The sequence below is a fragment of the Hippocampus zosterae genome, chromosome 12 (assembly GCF_025434085.1).
Source record: "Hippocampus zosterae strain Florida chromosome 12, ASM2543408v3, whole genome shotgun sequence".
NCBI classification, from domain to species: Eukaryota; Metazoa; Chordata; class Actinopteri; order Syngnathiformes; family Syngnathidae; genus Hippocampus; species Hippocampus zosterae.
In genome coordinates, this window is record NC_067462.1 from 17,456,194 (window position 1) to 17,476,572 (window position 20,379).

A 20,379-nucleotide genomic window follows, 5' to 3' on the forward strand; every position below is an offset into this window, starting at 1 on the left:
GGGGGACACCCTGAACCGGTTGCCAGCCAATCACAGGGCACACATCGACGACCAACCACCCACACTCACATTCACACCTAGGGACAATTTTTTTCAGTATTCAATCCGCCTGCCATGCATGTTTTTGGAATGTGGGAGGAAACCGGAGTACCCGGAGAAAACCCACGCAGGCACGGGGAGAACAGGCAAACTCCACACAGGAAAGCTGGAGCTGAAATTGAACCCGATATGAGGTTGATGGACCACACTGGACCACACTGGACCACAGGGCCACTGGCCCTATACACTTTTCCTAGTAATATACTATAAATACTACTTATACAACTATACTACGACGGAGGTCCAAGTGGACCATTACACACTTGACTCACAGTGGCAACTCATCAATTATGTGTGATGGTTTTGCTTTCATGATGTGGGCATGTATGGCTGCATTGGCATTGGTTAAATTGTACTGAATGATGATGTGACTTCTAACAAAAGCAGGAAGATTATTTCTGTTGTGTTTTGGGCAATATTATATGTTCCTATTCAGACAAATATTCCTGAACTCATTGGATAGCACTTCACAGTGCAGATGGACAATAACCCGAGTAATCTATGAAAGTACCCAAAGAACTTTAAAAAAAAGTGGAATGTTTCACGATGGCCAAGTTAATCAGCTGACTTGAGTCCGATTGAGCATGCATTTCACGTGCTCAAGACAAAACTGAAGGTGAAATGCCCCAAAAACAAGTAGGAACTAAAGACAATTGAGGCTCGGCAGAGCATCACAAGGGATGAAATCCAGCAACTTCAGGTTGTAACTGCAAACTATTTGCAAGCAAGTATAAAAAGGGATAATTTAAATTATGATTCTCCCTTTGTCCCTTTCCTTTTAGTCACTTAAAAAGTGGGAGGCACATATACACAGTTCAACTGATTTTGATATAATCACCGTGAAATTCAAAAAATGGATTGTTAAAAATAATATCTCTTGTTCAATTCCTTTGAAAATCCTTCATGGTGGTGTTTGGAGCCAAAAAGATGAGAATTGTGTCAATGTCAGAACATCGATGCAACCGACTGTTGGTGGTACCGTTGAAGATTAATAATATAACCCACTGTTTTTACAAATACACCACTACCACGACTTATATGGTAGAATATACCACATACTACTACCACAACATTCTGGACTCCAAAGTGATCTCCTCAAAGAGCAATTGTCACGATCATCTTTAATACTTAAGCAGAGAGCAGAAGAAAATGATTCATTCATTCCAAGGGTGCTTTCAGGGTCTATTTTGGGGAAAGTGTTGTCTTTGAAAATTCACGGGGCTGGCCAACTGACGCAACAAGAATTCCCAAAGCAGACTCTATTGATAGAACTCTCGGCAAGCAGGGGGGGGGGGGGGGGGGGGGGGACACATCTGGCAAGAAGCTCTGTGTTTTCCTTGCTGCCACTGCTGCTCTTTAACGCCACACAAACATATTTATTCCTCTTGCTGTCGCTGGCCACTTGTGTTCTTGGAAACAAAAAGTAAAATGTGTTCAAAGTAAATCACAAAGATTTGCCGTCAAAACTGAAAGAGAGAGACAAAGCTGTGATGTGACAATGTAGTATTTTTGTCATACATGGTAATAAAGTTTCGTTTGGAATTTTTGTTGCCTTTTATAAAATCCACACAGAGCCATTGAAGCTCCAACTTTCCGGTAACCATGTCGAGCACCGTCGCTTCCTCGTAATGCGGTCCCGTAACGCTCCTATCATCCTCGGTTTACCCTGGCTCAAGGTACACAACCCCGTAATTTCCTGGGCGCGCCCAGCCATAGATAGTTGGAGCCCATACTGTTTACACTGCTTACAGTCAGCCGTCGGGGGGTACGATCGTGTCACACCCCCCGAGGAGATCTGCCTTGACGGAGTGCCGGATTGCTATCGGGACCTCAAGGAGGTCTTCAGCGAGGATCGCGCGCGTTCTTTGCCCCCACACCGCCCCTACGATTGCGCTATAGACCTGCAGCCGGGCGCTCCGTTACCGACCTCGCGGCTGTATCAGGTGTCCCAGCCTGAGCGCGAGGCGTTGACGGAGTATATCAACAGCTCGCTCGCTGCAGGTCTCATTAGACCATCACGTTCACCGTTAGGGGCGGGTTTTTTCTTCGTGGGTAAAAAGGACAAAACCCTGCGACCCTGCGTCGACTACCGAGGGTTAAACGACATAACCATAAAGAATAGATATCCACTACCTTTGTTGGATTCCGCCTTTGCCCCACTGCAATCCGCCACAGTCTTCTCAAAACTAGATTTGCGCAGCGCTTACCACTTGGTCCGTATCAGAGAGGGTGACGAATGGAAGACCGCTTTTAAGACCCCTCTGGGCCATTTCGAGTATTTGGTGATGCCTTTCGGGCTTACTAACACTCCTGCCGTATTCCAAAACCTCATCAACGACGTTTTAAGGGACATGATAAACATTTTCTGTTTCGTTTATCTGGACGATATTTTGATTTTCTCCCGGTCATTACAAGAGCACCAACAACATGTTAGGCTGGTGCTACAGCGTCTATTAGAAAACCAGCTCTTCGTCAAGGCAGAAAAGTGTGCATTCCATGTCCCCGTCATCTCCTTCGTGGGGTTTATTATTGAACGGGGTAGGTTGCGAGCAGACCCCATTAAGACGCAGGCAGTCAAAGACTGGCCGGTTCCTACTAACCGCAAGGAACTGCAGCGCTTTTTGGGGTTTGCAAATTTCTATAGACGGTTTATCCGCGGGTATAGTCAAAAGGCGCTTCCCTTAACCCGCCTTACTTCTATTAAGACCCCATTTAAGTGGGACCCTACCGCGGATGCTGCATTCGGAAAGTTAAAGGCGCCGTTTACCAGTCCCCCCGTACTTCAACATCCTGACCCCGATCTTCCCTTTATTGTAGAGGTGGACGCCTCGGATTCAGGGCTGGGGGCGTGCTGTCCCAACGCTCTCCGGTCGACCAGAAGCTGCACCCCTGCGCCTTCTTCTCCCGTCGACTCACAGCGGCCGAGGGCCAATTACGACGTGGGCAACCGTGAGCTGTTGGCTGTTGTCTCCGCCTTGCAAGAGTGGAGACACTGGCTCGAGGGGGCAAAGGAACAGTTCACGGTCTACAGTGACCATAAGAACCTCGCTTACCTCCGAACCGCAAAAAGACTAAACTCCCGTCAGGCCCGGTGGGCCTTGTTCCTCACCAGGTTCAATTTCATTCTCACATACTCCCCCGGGTCGAAGAACACCAAGCCCGACGCCCTTTCCCGTCTCCACGACCCCACGGGAGGGGATCGGCCCCCGGAAACCATCCTCCCGGTTCAGTGCATCGTGGGGGTCGTCCAATGGGAGATTGAGCAACGTATCCAGACTGCCCTGGAGGGGGTTCAGGTACCGGCGGGGTGTCCAGCGGGGAGGCTGTTCGTGCCTCCGCCCCTGCGGTCTCAAGTCCTGCAGTGGGGTCATGGGCTCAAGGTGGCATGTCATCCAGGGGTGAACCGGACGGTGCAACTCGTCGCCCAGCGGTTCTGGTGGCCGGAGCTCCGGAGCGACGTGACGGAGTTCGTCAAGGCCTGCACCTCCTGCGCATGCGGCAAGTCTTCCAATCAACCTCCGGCAGGATTGCTCCAACCGTTGCCCATTCCGCCTCGTCCTTGGTCCCACATCGCTTTGGACTTCATTACGGGCCTTCCCCCCTCCCGGGGTCGAACGGTCGTGCTCACGATCGTGGACCGCTTCTCCAAGGCTGCTCATTTTGTGCCTTTGTCCAGGTTGCCGTCGGCGCTGGAGACCGCCAACCTCCTCATCAGACACGTCTTCCGTCTCCACGGCATTCCGGCGGACATTGTGTCGGATCGGGGGCCCCAGTTTGTGTCTCGCGTCTGGAAGCGGTTCTGCCGGTCCCTTGGAGCTACTGCCAGCCTGACCTCCGGCTACCACCCCCAGTCCAACGGACAGGCGGAGCGCGCCAACCAGGATCTGGGGGCGGCCCTCCGCTGTGTGTGCCTCCACTGTCCCGCATCATGGGTCGACCACTTACCATGGGTGGAGTATGCACACAACACCCTCGACTCCTCCGCAACCGGCCGATCACCGTTCATGACAGCTTACGGCTACCAGCCGCCACTGTTTCCATCACAGGAGGGGCAGGTGGAGGTCCCTTCCGTTCAGCACCACCTTAAGCGGGCCCATCACACGTGGAGAGAGGCCCGGGCTGCGTTGTCCCCCACTGCGACCCGGAACCGTCAGATCGCAGATCGTCGTCGGCGCCCGGCGCCCTCCTATGTGGTGGGACAAAGGGTGTGGCTGGCTACGAGGGATCTTCGCCTGGCCAGCACGTCGGCGAAGCTGGGACCCCGATTCACTGGACCATTCGAGGTCGAGGCCGTCATCAGTCCAGCTGCAGTCAGGCTCCGGCTGCCACCCACCATGAAGGTTCACCCAGTCTTCCACGTCTCCCTACTCAAACCCGTGTCTTCCAGTGACTTGGCTCCTTCTCCCACGCCGCCTCCACCTCCGCGGGTGGTCGATGGTGGTCCAGTGTCCACAGTGCGTGCCATCCTGGACTCTCGGCGCAGGGGCAGGGGTTTCCAGTACCTGGTCGACTGGGAGGGCTACGGGCCGGAGGAGCGACAATGGGTGCCTCGCTCCTGGATCCTTGATCCGTCCCTTCTGCGCAACTTCCACACCTCTCATCCATCCAAACCGGGGGGTCCGCCGGGAGGCGTCCGTTGAGGGGGGGGTACTGTCACGTTCCGTGACTGCCAGCAGGTGGCGGGTTTTTCCCTCTGCCTACTGCACACCTGTTCTTAATTCGAGGGTGATTATCAGGCCTTTATCAAGTGGCTCTGGGAGCTCATTCTCTGCTGGAGAATTCCACGCCGTGCCATATTCTCTCGTGCTCTATTTCGCTATTCGTTATTGACTCGTTGCCTTCTTGCCTTACGGCCGATACTCTTGTGATTTCGCGTTTAGACTCTAAGATTTGTACTTATCGTATTTTCGCCAATTCAGGCCCTCCTCGTGTTTTGTTTTCCGCGAGCGTTTTCAGTTGTTTTTTCCTTCTTTGTTACTCCTGGTCCTTATTTGATCAGCGTTTTTTGTTACCGTTTTTCCCTGTCGGGCTCTTTCTGTTTTTTGTCATTAAAGACACCTTTTGTTTGACAAGATTTTTTCGTTGTCTGCTTTCCGGGGATCCAACCCTTTACTTCCTTGTTCTGCACGGAGCGATCCGTTATCGCTTCGGGCAGAACGTGACAGTTTCGTGCTCCTATTGACATTTTGTCAAGGTTTTTACGAGTTTATTTGTACGCTAACGTTTGAGGGGTAATTAAATGCTTCTTAAGCAACAGCACGCAGTAATGCACTGACTGTTGTTTTGATTTGAGGCAGCACGGAAGGGGGCAAGAGGTGGTTAGGAATGGTGGCGTGAAACAAGCGTTTTAATTAAAAACTGCAGAGACACAGCGACCCTGGAAGAAGCACAGAATGCTCGCGATTCCAATGGTGCCCTTCGAGGAAATGTAATCACGCCGAACCAATTAGTTCCATGGCAGGGGGCCGTACCTCTCTACGAGCTTCCATTTTCACATTTTCGCATACAGAAAAATGGAAGCATGAAAGAGCCACTTTAACCCTTTCATGCACCCTGAAACCTGATATACTACTACTACTACTAATAATAATAATATTAATATATTTTATTTGAAAGCACTTTTCATCACACTGAAAGACACTTTACAAGATCTTAAAACACAGGATAAAAATGTGCATTTAAAAAAAGCATACATAATTTACAAAAGCACATTTAGATGTGCAAAATGGGTAAAAGAGATTAAAAGGTATTAAAAGCATTGCGGAACAGGTGGGGGCGGCGACAGAGAAGGCTCGGTCCCCTCAGGTTTTGAGCTTGGTCACTGGGATGCCGAGGAGGTTTGTGTTTGAGGAGCGGAGATTGCGGGAAGGAGTGTATTGGTAAAGAAGGCTGGAAAGATAGGAGGGGGTCTGATTGTGAAGGGCTTTATAGGTGAGTAGGAGCAGTTTAAATTGAATACGCTGTGGAACGGGGAGCCAGTGGAAGTTTTTAAGGACGGGGGTGATGTGATCATGAATGCGGGTGTGGGTGAGTAGGCGGGTGGTGGCATTCTGGATGTACTGTAGTTTATTGAGGAGTTTGGAGGTTGTACCGTAGAGAATGCTATTGTAGTAGTCAAGGGGTGATGTGATCACGAGTGCGGGTGTGGGTGAGTAGGCGGGCGGTGGCATTCTGGATGTACTGTAGTTTATTGAGGAGTTTGGAGGTTGTACCGTAGAGAATGCTATTGTAGTAGTCAAGGCGGGAGGTGATGACGGCGTGGATGAGGGTTTGAGCAGCGTTGAAAGAAAGTGATGGGCAGAGACGAGAAATGTTTTTGAGCCGGAAGAAAGCAGTTTTGGTGATTTGGGTGATGTGTTGGTCGAAAGAGAGGTTATTATCAAAAAGGACCCCGAGGTTGCGACAGTGAGAGGAGGGGGACAGGGTGAAGTTATCTATAGTGAGGGTAAAGTTGGTGGTTGTTTGGGTGAGGGACCGAGGACCGATTATAAGCAGTTGCGATTTAGTACAGTTAAGAGTGAGAAAGTTTGTTTGCAACCAAGATTTGACATCTGAAAGACAGTTAGACAGGGTGGAGTGGTTTGTTGGGGTAAATGATTTGGTGGATATGTACAATTGGACATCATCAGCATAGCAGGGGAACTGGAGACCATGATGACAAATGATTTGGCTGAGGGGTAAAAGGTAGAGAATGAAGAGAAGAGGACCAAGCACAGAACCCTGGGGGGCACCTTGGGACAGTGGGGCAGTGTAGGAAGAGCAGTTGTTTATGTGTATGAATTTTTTCCTGTCTGTGAGATATGAGTGAAGCCAGGTAAGGACTTTGTCGGTAATGTTTAGGGATTGTAGGCGAGAGAGTAGGATGGAATGGTTGATGGTGTCAAAGGCACCTGTAAGGTCAAGAAGGATGAGGATGGAGATTAGGCCGGAGTCAGAGGCGAGGAGGAGGTCATTGGTGATTTTAAGGAGGGCTGTTTCAGTGCTGTGTTGTGTGCGGACTCCAGATTGAAATTGTTCAAAAAGTTGGTTGTTTATGCAGGTTTTCATTTGAGATGCGACTGCACGTTCTATGACTTTGGACAGAAAGGGGAGGTTGGAGATGGGTCGAAAGTTGCTCATGATGTCAGGGTTGAGTCCGGGTTTTTTGATGACGGGGGTTTGAGTGAGGAGGGGACATAGGCAAAGTTGAGGGAGGAGTTGACAATGTTCATGACGAGGTGGGAGATGGTGGGAACGCAGTGCTTGACGAAGGAAGATGGGATTGGGTACCAGTGTGCAGGTGGAGGAATTCATTGTTGAAATGATATTGGTGAGTTCGGCTATGGAGACAGGTGTGAATTCAGAGAGAGGTGAAGTAGATGGAGTGATGGATCCTGATAGGAAGGGAGGGGGGACAGGTGAGGTGGTGAGTGAACTGTAGAGGATGTCGATTTTGGATTGAAAGTGGGATAGGAATGAATTGCATTTGTCAACGGTGAAAGAGATTGAAATATTGTCGCTGGGTTTGAGGAGTTAGTTGACGGTGGAGAAGAGAGCCGTTTGGTTGTTTGAGTCGCTGTAGATAAGGTTGGAGTCGTAGGTGGAATGGCTGGAGTTGAGTGCGGTCTTGTATGACTGAAGGTGATTAGTGTAGGCGAGGAGAACAGTTAAACCGGATTTTTTATAGAGTCTTTCTAGCTGGCGTTTTCTGGTTTTAATTTTGCGGAGTTCTGGCGTGTACCAGGGGGCTGAGGGAGTGAAGGAGACAGATTTGGTTTTGATGGGGGCGAGTTGATTAAGACAGGAGGAGAAAGTGCTGTTGTAGTAGTTGGTGAGAACAGTGGGGTCATGGAACTGTGGAGGAGGTAGTATGGACAAGTGGTTGAGGACGGAGGTAGAGAAGTCAGTTGGGGAAATGGATTTGAGGTTTCTGAATGATACGCTCCTACGCACCGAGCAGGTGCGTAGGGGCGTATCAGAAAGTGAATATTAGAGATATCCATCAATTTCTTGTGTACAAGTACAGTAAGAATATCAGGAGGCAATTAAACATTTTTAGGGTTTCACTGTCATAGCGGCTCCCTCAGGGATACCAGACCTACAAAGTGGCCCTTTCAATTGTACAAAGTGGCGGTGATCATGAATAATGCCAAGAACACTGATTGCATTATTAATCTCATACAAACATAACACATGGATTTGACTTGCTTCACTGAGTTTGCCATTGACTTTTATTTGGATTCTGTTAATAGAAAACAAAAGCCCAAAATGAAGATTTTGTTGTTTTGTTTTTTTCCATGAATTTCTACTTTTTTTTTAGACTGATTCCAATCCTTCCAACTTATTCACCTCATTACAGGTCATTTTATATCATTTCATGTCAGTGAACATCAATTCCAAAATTATTCCACAATATTTAATTCAGCCATTCAGCCAATTGCATTCTCTTGTAATTTCAAGTTGTTGTGTTTATTTCTACTTTATAAGGTGGCTGTTATCACGAAAAAGACAATTCACCATATGTCAAGTACCGTATTTTCACGACTATTCGACGCATCGTACTAATGGCCGCAGTCTCATTAATGCGTGACATTTCTGTATTTTACACATACACAGGACGCATCGTACCAATAGCCGCAGTTTTACAGTGGTAAAACATACGCCAGCTTAAACATACGGCATGCATGCACGCACTCTAACACGTTAGCTTGAAGCATACGGTAGCATGCCAAGACATACAGATAAGATAAAAACACGTTTTTAAAAAGGCAACGAAAGCAGAACTGAGTTCGGGTGTATTTTATTTAGCCATCGTACAATGTTCTCACGTTTTTCGATCAATCATCACCCAGAAATCCATCACAGTCCTCATCCTCTGTATCAGAAGCAGAGGACTGTACATCTCAGTTGTCATTGAATGCATCACATGCTAGTGTGAGTTGCTACGCATTGCCGAGCGGAAAGAAGGAGTAGCAACAGCAAAGTCAACATTTCTCTCGTGTGAAGCTTTCCCACATTTGAAAGTAAAGAACAGAGCGAAACATGGTGGCAGCGCGTGTGTGTGTGTAGAAAGAATTGAACAATTGTGCAAGTACCGTAATCCATCAAAAACGCCGCGTTCCCTCTCGTTGTTGCGTATTGTGGCGTAACTCGCCAAGCGCTGCCTCTCACTCTTTGTAAAGTTGTGTTTGCCACCGATCATCCATTGTTCCCATGCCGTTTGCAACTTTACTTTGAACGCCCGGTTGATGCCAATGTCCAGCGGTTGGAGTTCTTTAGTCAAGCCTCCGGGAATAACGGCAAGCTCAGAGTTCATTTGCTTGACTTGTTTTTTCACCGCTGCTGTGAGATGGGCACGCATGCCAAAAGTATAACCGGTGGCTTTAAGTTTGAACTGAGCTTCGTAGGCGTGTCTTTTTGTCGAATTTATTTTCAGGGGTTCTTAGAAACCAAAACCGGAGTTGTTTTGCAACAATGCACATTGCCACACGCTATACAAGTGTTGGTACTGACTTGAGGCGTCCACTTACACGCCCATCCTTCACCATTGGCGGACTAGCTTGTCTGTCCTCTCTCTCCCTCTCTCCCTTCCATATATGTATATATACACGCCCACCCTTCCCTGATTGGCCGACTTCTTTCACAGTCACTTCCGCCTTTTCTCTATATAAACAGCGTGTCGGCTGTCAGTCAGATTTTGGAACTCAGTGCATATAAAGGACGCTCCGCACCATAAGGCGTCCTGTCCATTTTGGAGAAAATTTAAAACTTTTAATGGCGCCTTATAGTCGTGAAAATACGGTAGATTGCACGTGTTCATGTGCCCCAATTTGACGGCTAAGCATGCTGTAGATTTTCATTTTGACTCTATCGATTATTCCTGTCACGTCCCATGGCGCCACTGGCTCGAGGGGGCTAAGGAACCGTTCACGGTCTACACCGACCACAAGAACCTGGAATATCTCCGCTCCGCTAAAAGACTCAACCCCCGTCAGGCCCGGTGGGCACTATTCTTAACCCGGTTTAACTTCATCCTCACATACGGTGAGGTGAGGTGGGAGATCGAACAGAAGATCCAGGAAGCCCTGGATGGTGTCCAGGTCCCGGCTGGATGCCCCACAGGGAAGTTGTTTGTACCCCCCCCTCTGCGCTCGGACGTGTTGCAGTGGGGGCACGGGTCCAAGGTGGCCTGCCATCCTGGGGTGAACCGGACTGTGCATCTCGTCACCCAGCGGTTCTGGTGGCCGGAGCTTCGGAGGGATGTGGTGGACTATATCAATGCCTGCTCCGCCTGCGCCTGCGGCAAGGTCTCACATAGGCCTCCGGCAGGACTGCTCCAGCCATTGCCCATCCCTCCTCGACCTTGGTCACACATCGCCCTGGATTTCGTCACGGGCCTTCCTCCATCCCGTGGGCAGTCGGTCGTCCTCACCATCGTGGACCGGTTCTCTAAGGCGGCTCATTTTGTTCCGCTGTCTAAGTTGCCGTCTGCACTGGAGACCGCCGACCTCCTAGTCCAACACGTCTTCCGTCTCCATGGGATCCCGATGGACATCGTCTCGGATCGGGGGCCCCAGTTCGTGTCCCGCGTATGGAAGCGGTTCTGCCGATCCCTCGGGGCCACGGTCAGTCTGACCTCGGGATACCACCCCCAGTCCAACGGACAAGCCGAGCGTGCCAACCAGGATCTGGGGGCGGCCCTCCGCTGTGTATGCCTGCGCAGTCCCTCCTCCTGGGTCGACCACCTACCGTGGGTGGAGTACGCACACAACACCCTCGTCTCTTCAGCCACTGGTAGGTCCCCCTTCATGTCGGCCTACGGGTATCAACTGCCGCTGTTCCCGTCCCAGGAAGGACAGGTGGAGGTCCCGTCTGTGCAGCATCACCTCAAGCGAGCCCACCGCGTATGGAAAGAGGCCCGAGCTGCACTGGCCCGCACGGCGACCCGGAACCAGCAGATCGCGGACCGTCGTCGGCGCCCGGCACCTACTTACGTGGTGGGGCAGGAGGTGTGGCTGGCTACGAGGGATCTCCGCCTGGCCGGCACGTCCGCGAAACTGGGGCCCCGATTCACTGGACCGTTCGTGGTCGAGTCCATCGTCAGCCCCGTCACGGTCAGGCTCCGGCTGCCGCCCACCATGAAGGTTCACCCCGTGTTCCACGTTTCCCTGCTCAAACCAGTGGTTTCCAGTCCCTTGGCTCCGCCTTCCACTCCGCCCCCCCCTCCGCCCCCCCCTCCGCGGGTCGTCGACGGTGACCCGGTGTACACGGTTCGTGCCATCCTGGACTCTCGGCGCAGGGGTAAGGGGTTCCAGTATCTGGTCGACTGGGAGGGCTACGGGCCTGAGGATCGGCAATGGGTGCCCCGCTCCTGGATCCTTGATCCGTCCCTTCTGCGCGACTTCCACGCAGCTCATCCGACCAAGCCGGGTAGGCCGCCGGGAGGCGTCCGTTGAGGGGGGGGTACTGTCACGTCCCGTGTTTGCCAGCAGGGGGCAGGCTTTTCCTACCTACCGCCGACACACCTGTCACCCATTAAGGACTGATTACACAGGCTTTATCTTTGTGCTCGGGCAGTTGACTTACTGCCGGAGTATTCCACGCCGTGCCAATTCTCTCGCTTACTGTCTTTATCTATTCGTTGCCGTGTAGCCTTGTGGCTGTGATTGCGCGTCGTTAAATCCACTCATATGAATTGCTATTGTTGCCAACTATATTCCTTGCCATTTTTCTCGCAAGCGTTTTCTGTTACTTCCTTTTATTCCTGGTCCTGATTTTGACCAGCGTTTTCTGTTTGTTGCTCCCGGACGGGTATTTTGTGTTTTGTATTAAAACTCATTTGTTCTCGGACCATCTTTTCTTTGTCTGCTTTTTCGGGGATCCACCTCCTTATCTTGTTGTGCACAAAGCGATCATTTTTATCGCTTCGGGCACAACGTGACAATTCCAAGATAGTTAGTTTATTTCTCTTGTGCAAGCTATGGGTATCATTAATAACAGGTGAGAGGAAGCCATTGCACTAATAATAAACACGCAAATTGCATGCCCACATGCCTGACCGAGTATGCCATGAATTAAAATTTTTACTCAGTGGATTATTTCTAGCTTCTGTCTTTATTTCTTTCATACCAGGTGGGAATCATGAATAACTCATGACAGTAGCAATTGTCTTCATTATGTGACAACTTTTTTTCTGACTACATTTGCTTCGGGCTCAAGCACAATTCCGATGGTCTTCCCGTGGGAGTACATAATTTTTCCAGTGCTCCAGTTTGAAAATGAGCCTTGCCTTGTGTTAAAAGTACCCCCTCCCAACCCTGCATAGGGACACGCAAACACCTCGATCACGGTAAGATCACAGATATTACACAGCTCAGAGTGGCGATCAATCAAATTTTTATTTTAAAGAGAGTCTTTCATCCGCGACGATGCACCTCAAATTGCTTCACACGATTAGAACCACCACTGTGTGCGGTGCAATGTTCACGTATTTTACCTTTTACAATAAAAATGCAGGCCTAGGGCCAAGCAGCAAACTAGCAAAAGTCTTTATAAACAACAAGCTGAGAATGTTATTGATGAGAAACAGCCAGAGAAAATGAATGACGTAAAGGGATTATTTTTGGAATATTGAACAGCCGGGGTCCTTACGTGGATTTAGCACTCGGTGTGTCATCTACCGGTACTCTGTTTTCATTTACGGAGACAGAATTCCAATATCATAGGCAAGAGTATTTTTTGAAGAAAAGGCACCTCAACATGGATGATATTTGCATGCACACTATCAGTACACGTGAGATGAGTTACTGCGCCAGAAACATGCAGTTTATTATTGCATGGTGGCAGCAGCCTGTCATTTGTATCTAGATATACAGAGTGCCCTTCACACGTAGATTATGACATTTGAGAGGCTTAATTATGTCAATATTTTGTCAACATGACTTCCTGTCATGAAGATGCTATTAGATTTTCCAAAAAGTCATTACCTGTAATGCTGGAATCTATTTTCTCATGCTGGCTGGGAGTTGGGAGAGCAAAACAAATAAACTCATTCAAATAAACACACTGTTCGCAACTAAAATCACTTCCTGGTTTTTCCCTTACTTCAACAGCCAATCAAAATCTATCAACATAAAAACATGTTGAAGCAATTATTAATAAACAACAGAATGCAATTTAGGTAGTAATCTTAACATGAAATAGTATGATGCTCAAACATAAAATGATAATAATATAACATAAACTTACATTTATACAATACAAATGTAGCCCGATTTTGAGCCGACATATTCAAGTCAGTGACAGACATTTAGTGTGATGAAGACAGAGCAATTGCTTTTTTTTTATCTGGTAGTCTGACACCGTGATCATTGTCAAGTGCTCCTCTCTTTTCCCCAAAACAACTAACTAACTTAATTTTCTGCATTACTGAGCAACGTTGATGGCGAGATTAACACTGATGTTCGAATAAAAACGTTATTTTCACACGGTGAAATCCTGACTGACTGATTATGAGACAAAAAGATAAGCAAGGTATGCGTGTATGAAGTGTTGCTGCTCTTGAACGTATTGAAAAACTGAAAAGCAGAACCATGTGTACAATATGAGCTTAACCTGCAATGATAACCCTTTTGTTGTTGTTGTTTTTTAATGTTTGCTAGTTATTCTTATTTAAAAGAAACCTTTGTTCAACTGTCAAACCACACGTGTCCTTATTGCCTTACATACTTATCATCATGATTTTTGTATAGTAAGTGTGCAGGCGTCGCACATATTTTGCGTGGGCAGTGAAGTCATGGAGATGAAGTGAAGTTGTACAATTCAAATCTGTCTGCAATCATAATACATTACAGTAAGAGTGAAACATCGGCAACAATATATAACCTGTAACCTAATAACATGATAAGCTGTCCAGTGGAATAACCGCTGCCCCTGAAAGGGATTGGGATTTTAAATCCGGGTTTACCCTCACCTCTAACTCTACCCGCTGCTTGAAAATCAAGACAATTTTTTAGGGGTTTCGTTCTCAAGACCTAAATCGAGTGTGGATTAAAAAAAAAAAGAAAAAGGACAGGATGCTGCTGATGAGGAGTGATAAAAAGACAATACTTCAAGCTTTGCTCTGTCCTCTGGGGATATGGCTTGTTTTGCATTGCAACAGCAGTAAGTGGGAAATGAGGCTGAATTCTGGAAAAGGACACAAAAAGCTTCCAGAAAGATAGGCTCTGGTGCAATAGCACTACATTATTGTGTGAGCATCTATGTGCACGCGCGTTGAATGACTGCGAGAAATGGGCAAGCGGGCAGGTCTGGCTTCATGCAGCAATGATGTCACGACAGAAATAACCAGCAGGGTAACAACAGGCCGACGCCTTGCAGTGACACCTTTCCGGGCGGCTGACAAACTGAGCATTTGGTGTGCGTGTGTGTGTGTGTGTGTGTGCGTGTGCGTGTGCGTGTGTGTGTGTGCTTGACAACACATATTAGGTTACATATTTAAAATAACTTAAACTCTCCCACCCCCAAACCAACTCAACAGCTCAGAGCCGTCAAGAGCCAATAGTGTGGTTTATCATTAGCAGAGGTGGGCTTTCCGTCAGACAGAAGGTCCGTCAAACCGTCACTGACTGATGGCGTTTTACTGGCAAGTGACAAATGATGGGAAATTGATTTATGAAGAATCGATGTAAGTGGGTTTTAATCTCTCACCGGAATCATCCTTAACTGGGTTGTTTGTTCGCGGGGGTGAATGTAGTGGGGTTGCTTTGAACAGAAAAAAAGGAAAGGCTCCTCCCACTAACTAACTAACTAAATAAATAAATACATTTTGGACATCGGTCATCAATCTGACCACCAGTGGTCTTGTTGGCTGCTACACACTATCTTGGTTGACAGTTCAACAGCTGTAAAGAAGTAAATCCAAGTCCTACCCTAAACCCCAAAACATAACCCCAATCCATTACTATAACACACGCGATATTTTGATTCCAGCAAAAGTTTAGTCTAAAGTGTAATCTAACCGTACCCACGAGTGCCATTTTCTTTCTTTTGGTAATTTTCTAGACCTTGCATAGGTAGCATTGGGTGTAATGGGGGGCTTGGAGCCATTGTGCGCCTTTGTGGGATGGAATGTAGCATATTCCTGGCCAAATGTATGGGTATGCCTTATTTGGATTAAAATAAGGGTGGATGGAGCACACGTAGGCTTGACATTACGGAAACAGAAATAGACTCACTGGGGTCCTTTGCATGACATTGGCAGTTAAACTGCAAGATCTCCCCTTGCAAATGCCGTAGGTGGCTGCGCATGTGACGTGGGCAATGGGACGCCGTCTTGCACCCACGACATCCTGTTACGAACTCGGGTAAACCGAGTTAGGGAGGGGGATCCAAAAAACGTAGACAAAAACAAGGTCTCCGATGTAAAGACAATTTAATGTCCAAATCGAATCGAAAATAAGCGAGAACATAAAGCGCTGGTCCACAATGAGGACCAGGAGGTAAATCAAAAACGACTAACAAAAGGAGCTTGCACAAAAGAGCAAGAAAAGGAAAGTAAAGCCACAAACTACGAACGAAAAACTATGTAACACTTTGTACACGCAAGAAAAGCCAGATCATCAAAACAAAATGGTACTTACACACAAACTTGGTACCGAGTAGTGATGGGTCCAGCGACACCGATGCATTGACACATGCGCCGGGCTCACAGAGCAAACCACGTGTCGATGCATGTGCTGCTTCATTACGTCACGTGATTGACACACCGGCTGCGTTGACACAGTCCAGGCTGCTAATTGACACATCGACTGTGTTGACACAGTCCAGGCTGCTGATTGACACATCGGCTGCGTTGACACAGTCCAGGCTGCTAATTGACACGTGAACTGCACCGGTGCAGTTTAGACCGCATCGGCTGCTTGGCACAGTACAGGCTGCGCCACTTAGTCCAGGGGGCGTCGACTCAGTGCAGAGGGCGTTGACGCAGCAAAAGCCCGCCGCACAGTGTTTATAAGGAAGTGGGTTTGGCGACACAATGCCACTTGCCGAAACAAGCCAGACCTCACTCACGCTCGCTTGTCGAAGTTCGTGTCAGTGCAGACTTCGTGTTCGTGCCTTGCCTTCCTTGCCGATTATGGAGCAGAGACGCAAATCATCCGCCGTGTGGGACCATTTTGATGTCCCGGTTAATAAGGTATTATTTATTTATTTATTCAAATCGCCTTCTGTCGCCGAGTGCCTCTCAGATTATTGACATGTGTTGTACCGTTCTAATCCGAATACATTTCAAGGTAACTCTTAGTTACTTCTTATTCACATTTCATTACAGGTGAAATGTCGAATTTGCCGGGTCGAATTGTCATACACCAACAGAAGCACCTCCACCATGCTGAGGCATTATCGGGCCAAGCATGAGAATGAAGTTCGCGATAGACCCAGTATTACGCCAGGTATACAAACGTTCACTCATCTTTTCACGGTTGCTATGTTGATTTAATTGACAATCAGTAATTATTATTGGTTGACTCTCCACTCCATGTTTGACAATCAAGGTTCCAGGAAGCAGCTGTACTGGAAGGACCAACACACTTCTTTCCCAAACCTCTCCCACCTCGCAAAGGAGTTCCTTTGTACGCCAGCCTCATCCGTCCCTTGTGAGCGTGTGTTCTCCACAGCAGGAGAAATCGCTTGTAAAAGACGCAACAGGCTGAAGTTTAAAACATTGGAGCATCTTATTTTTCTCAATAAAAATTTGTGAAATGAAAGCCCACAAGCATCCTCATTCAAATGATCTTCACAATATTTGAACACATTGAATGTTGCAAAATGAATGCATGGATGTGAATGATATTGTATACACTTCATCATCAAATCGATGAATGACTTTATGAAAATGTTTTGGAACAGTTGTAGATGCAAAACCGTGCTGGCAGCTACACAATAGATAATAAAAGAAAAATATCCCAAACCATGGGGATCCTCCCAAAAACTAAGGATGTGCTGAATAAGAGATCCTTGTACACCTTATACTTTTATTACTTCCATATTTGACCTATTGTGTGGGAATATGGGGAAATGACAGTAAAACACTGTTTTAAAACTACAATACAAAGCAATCGGAACAATCACTGGTTCCAAATGGACGGAACCCACAAATCCACTGTTTATCAAATTAAACAATGAAATCTCATGACCTGATTGACTTCAAAATCGCCCAATTAATGTCCAAAGCACACAATAATAACCTTTGCCAAAAGATCCAGAAGCTTTTTAAAATTCGAGAAAGTTGTCATAATTTAGGGGGTACTAATCTATACAAAAAAAATCCAAAACACGAACGAACATCACACATAGGAGTGTATCTGTAATAGGTGTAAATCTGTGGAATGATTCTGAAACGGACCAGTAAAATGAGGAACTCTCTTGCTGAGATTAAAAATGAATTTGAGAGTAGTACAAGACAACTACACAAATCAGAATTAAGCTGATAAATTCGATACACTCATGAAATATAGCAATACATCAGAAATACATTGATGAGATTATTTAATATATTAATGAAATGTAGCATCCATTATGAATATGAGAAAATCGACATATACATGTGCTCTAAAGAGTATGTACTGTATATACAAACCTAATGTAAAAATGTATTAGTACAGCATACATAAGGGTAAAAGCATTTGTTGATATTTAGACTTTCTTTCCTATTTAGAAAAATGATCAATTCACATATAAGAAGGGGTAGGACTCGGGGTAGGTTTTTTGCTTCTTTCTACTCCTTTGAACACATATTTGTGATGATGACTATTTTCTTTTCCTTTTTTTATATCTTACCTTCACCTTTTGCAAATTTATTACCGAATTGTATATTTTATATGTTCAATAAACAAAACAATTTATCAGTCAGTTCAGTCTGTTAAGTGGGTTGGCTGCAGGGATCTTGAAGGTCCAGCAGGTGGCAGTGGTCAGTGACACAGTATCAGCACAGTATCAACACAGTGTGTCAGTGTGTCAACACGCCTCATGAGGCCTCATGGACCCATCACTAGTACCGAGACTACACGCGAAAACACGACGAGGTCAAAAGCCACTAGTCAATGAGCAACGAGGTAAGCAATGCCATAAACAATACTCCCACAACAAGTGTAGAACGTAGGAGTCCTTAAATAGTGTTTCTGTTGATTAATGATTGCCAGCAGGTGTGCTAGAGAGACCGCTCCTGCCACCTGCTGGCCAGACCGAAAAACCGTAATGTGACACATCCATGCATGACCCCCCACCCCCCTCCTATCCCCCATTGACATTATAGTTTTATTTTATTGCCATTTTTTATTGAGTGTCATTTTTAATTTTTAGGGTCCTTTTATTTCATGATATCATTTACCTTCTCACGTAAACACGTCAAATTAACCTGATTGACTTACATCAGGTCACGTTGCAAACACATTTTGTTCAAATCTGATGATGGAGGCCATTATAACAGATATGAATATATAACAGAAAATATATTTTTTAATGATTGTTTTTTTTGGAGGGGGGTCACCAATTTGTTTATTTTTGAAAATAAACAAATAAAAAATAATAAAATAAAAAATAAATAAGAATAAAAAAGAACTTGCTTACAAGCAAACAAGCCATTCGGGTGCTCAACGCGAGGAAGCAGAAAGAGAGTGAAAAGCACATAACTGAGAGAAAGAGAGAGCGAGAGAGAGTGAGAGAGAGGGGCAGGGCTTCAGCAAGAGCGGGTGAAAAAAAGTCTTCTTGCATTCAGAGTGAAGGAGGATGAGGTGAGGGATGTTGCTACTCTCCTCCTGCTTCTGCTGCCGCGTGGACACAACTCTGCAGGCTTGGAAGTACAGGACCGGCCTCATCCACGCATGGGGTGGCGCTGATCTGGGATGTTGAGCGGGTCTTCTTCCTGCGAATGGCAAAGGAAGAAATCAGGTAGGAAGGACTTTGGGCTGCCATTCCTGCTGTCTTGTCTTCCCGTCGACATCTTGCTGCCTCCGAGTCCACTTTGCGCTTCTGCTGTTGCGCTGTAAGGTGTGTTCAGCCTCTGACATGCAGGTCATACGGTCGGTTGTATTTTATTCATTGACATGCACACCCGAAAACAAAGAAATAATAGAGGAACTGTTACACGGTACAAAGGCCAAAATATATTTTACATTCGGGCAAATTATTATTATGATTATTGGCAGCGTCGTAGATGACCTCTCCCCAAGTTGAGTGCTTGTAGGTCTGACGCCGAGCTGATCTGTGGAGTTTGCATGTTCTCTCCGGCGCATTTTTTTTCCAGGTCCTTCGGTTTCTTACCATAATCCAAAAACATTCATGGGAGTTCAAAAAGTCTAAATGATGGCCATAGGTACGACCGGTCCAGGATGGCCCCTCCCTCTCGGCCAATTGAACCCTTTCATGGACAGCGGTTACTACAGTGTTGTTATCAGGTCACAGGGTGCAGGGTTAAACAACAATAATAGTGTCGTGGTACATTTCCCTCAATTTGGTGCAGTTAGTGGCTCCCACTCGGTGTGAATGTGATCGTCTTGAGGTGTGCGCTGCAGTCTGCCTTTTGTCGGAAATCAACTGGGTTAGGCTCCGGTTTAGAGCAAGCTCGCATGGGATGAGTGGCATGCAAGACGATGGATCATATTGAACAACAAAGTGCAATCGTGATATGATACGGGATGGATCAGACCCAGCGGAAGACTGAGTTCCCTTGGGAGGAGCGCTTTCAAGTACTTTATGATGCACTCAGGCGTATTTCCATTCCCTTTTTAAACCCACACGAATGCCGAACTCATTTAAAATACCTGCTCTTCAAATTTCTCATCATCATTACTGATGTATTCCTGAGTGTGTCTCCTTGAGTGACACCCAAGCATGAGGCAGCCGACAACATGCTTGACGACGACATGTGCAGCAGGGTGAGATGTTTATTGATTAGCATTCACAAGGGTGTTTTTTTTTTTTGATGGTGTGGCGGCGTTCTACCATTGCACACATCACGGTCAATAAAAGCTTTTCTTTGATCTCTTTCAAAAGCTGCAAAAGAATGTTAGCATTGCGATTATAATCAAGCAAAATGGAAACTATGACTGCTTTATAAATGTCGTATTTGTAGCCTATATGCTTGCGTTAAAATATGATGTGAGCATAACCACACACATAAAAACGGACAGCTGAGTGAACTAAAAGGCACGTCCATATCACAGGAAGTTGTTGCAAAACATCATTTTAAAAAACGCAAGGCAAATATCAGTTATGCACATTCATTCATTCATCTTCCGAAAC

The 20,379-nt window shown here is 46.7% G+C and overlaps 1 protein-coding gene across 7 annotated transcripts in view; it reads left to right on the forward strand.

Annotated features, from left to right (window-relative positions):
• The first annotated feature begins 18,853 nt into the window (after positions 1–18,853).
• Positions 18,854–20,379, forward strand: part of LOC127611343 (diacylglycerol kinase beta) — a 138,866-nt gene continuing 137,340 nt past the window's right edge. For 6 of the 7 annotated variants that reach the window (XM_052081838.1, XM_052081842.1, XM_052081843.1 and 3 more), the window contains exon 1: positions 18,854–19,026. The gene's annotated coding sequence lies outside the window, so the exon portion shown is untranslated. Of the gene's footprint in view, positions 19,126–20,379 lie in introns of all 7 variants that reach the window. The other variant, XM_052081839.1, reaches the window with a different exon arrangement.